Source organism: Loxodonta africana, chromosome 14 (genome assembly GCF_030014295.1).
Source record: "Loxodonta africana isolate mLoxAfr1 chromosome 14, mLoxAfr1.hap2, whole genome shotgun sequence".
Taxonomy (NCBI): domain Eukaryota; kingdom Metazoa; phylum Chordata; class Mammalia; order Proboscidea; family Elephantidae; genus Loxodonta; species Loxodonta africana.
In genome coordinates this window covers 69048591-69050799 of record NC_087355.1, presented here as the reverse complement: position 1 = coordinate 69050799, position 2209 = coordinate 69048591, and the positions used below count along the sequence as shown (strand labels likewise).

Below are 2209 nucleotides of genomic sequence, written 5' to 3'. Positions count from 1 at the left end.
AAATGTCTTATGTTTACTTAAGTATCACCTGGGGATCTTGTTAAAATGCTTATGTATACATAGGAATCACCTAGGGATCTTATTAAAATTCTTATGTATACAGAAGAATCACCTGGAAGATTTTGTTAAAATGTAGGCTCTGATTCAGTATATTTGGGGTGGAAATACAAATTCTCAGTAGGGGGTCAAACTACAATATACCAGTTCGAAGCCCTGATTCCAACCCCACAGTTCAGCTAATGTTCACCAAGTCCATTTTTCAGCCAAGGTTCTTGAGGTTTAGAGTGGGTAACTAAGATGCTCAATCAACCAATTAGTGGAGCCTGGATTCAACTCCAATCTCTTAGCCAGCCTGTTAAACCTGACTGTCACTGGAGTCTGGGGGAGACACAGTGAAGCATCAAGGGTTTCTCAAAGGCCTATGTTGGGAATCGTTGAGTCAAACTCCGCAGACCTGTAACCATGGAGGCACAGAGTCTGCTCTCCTATTTATCCTTCCTTCATATTGGAAGAACTTGCTGGTCTTTGAGCAGGGTGATAGCTATTTATTTAAGGTATTATACAGCTGTCATCACCCCTTTCACGGCTATTTTTAAAAGTCATCCAGGAAAGGCAATTTTCTTATTTGCTGATGGTAGATAATCTTCATGGAAATTATTATAAAATTTATATTCACAGCAAAACTATTCCTTCCATAAGCATAACAAATTTCAGCAGCTCCGACATCAGAGGATTACGGATTCAATTCGTGGCTCACATTCTTCATACCATGTACATAAAGAAACATATTTGCCAAACGCCAAGATGGGGATGTGGACTTAGTTTCTTGGAGATGACAACATCAATTGTTTAACGACCTACAGACTATTTCTATGCAATAACATTCCTTTTCTAAGAATAAATTGTTATCTAGAATATACCTCTCATAAGGTTGCTCTGCAGGTGGCGGGCGGAGCTGGTCCTGCAGTGCTGCGGCTCTTGGCCTGCAGTCCTTGGCAAGCGTCGCCTGCAGGCCATGGATCCCGACCCCGACGGCCCCACCGCCATCTGTGAGGGCCGGTTGCACGAGACCTGCAGCCTGTGGCCGGCCAGGGCTGGTCGCTGCAGGTGGAGCGGTCGCTGCACCATCAGCGCTCACGATACCAGGACGTCCTGGTCTTCCACAGTAAGACCTACGGCAACGTGCTGGTGTTGGACGACATCATCCAGTGCGCTGAGAGAGAGGAGTCCTTCTACCAGGAGATGATTGCCAACTTGCCCCTCCTCAGCCACCCTAACCTGACAAGACGCTTATGATCGGGGTGGGGACCGAGGCGTCCTGCGGGAAGTGGTAAAGCACTCGGCAGTGGAGGCCATGGTCCAGAGCGAGATCGATTAGGGTGTCATCCGAGTGTCTAAGAAGTTCCTGCCGGGCATGGCCGTTGGCTACTCCAGCTCAAAGCTGACCCTCCATGTGGGCGACGGTTTTGAGTTCATGAAATAGAACCAGGATGCCTTCGATGTATCATCACTGACTCCTTAGACTCCATGGGCCCCGCCGAGAACCTCTTCAGTAAGTCCTATGGCCAGCTCACGAAGACCGGCCTCAAGGAAGATGGCATTCTCTGCTGCCAGGGTGAGTGCCAGTGGCTGCACCTGGGCCTCCTCAAGGAGACGCAGTAGTTCCGTAAGTTACTCTTTCCTGTGGTGGCCTATGCCTACCGCAACATCCCCGCCTACCCCGGCAGCCAGATCCGGCTTTATGCTGCGCAGCTGCAAGACCCGAGCGCCAACTTCCGGGAGCCGGTGCAGCAGCTGACGCAGGCGCAGAGGGAGTAGAGCCCGCTGAAACGCTCAGACGTGCCCCGGCAGCTTTTGCGTTGCCGGAGTTTGCTTGCAAGAGCTGAGCCCAGAGCAGCTGCCCCCGCTGCCGCCACCACCATCAGAAACCTCAGAGCCGGGAGCCCCATGGTGCTCGGCCTCCCTTCCGCCCCTCCAGCCCCGCACAAGACCCTCTGTGGGCTCTCACTCACCAACCAAGTGTTACGGGTCCCAGAATGCTGCCGGGCCTGCTCTGCTGTGCGGACTGTCTTGTCCCTTTCCAGGTGACGTCCAGCCACCAAGCCTATACTAGCTGTGTACAACACGTTCTCTGCCTTCTGTCGCCCCTTGCTCACCAAACACGTGTGTTTATAAGAAAATGAATAAATAAACACCTGTGAACACACCC

The 2209-nt window shown here is 51.1% G+C and overlaps 1 pseudogene; it reads left to right on the top strand.

The window, feature by feature from the left end:
* The first annotated feature begins 1015 nt into the window (after positions 1 to 1015).
* On the top strand, positions 1016 to 1886 carry LOC100658283 (spermidine synthase-like; annotated as a pseudogene).
* Positions 1887 to 2209: the final 323 nt, after the last annotated feature.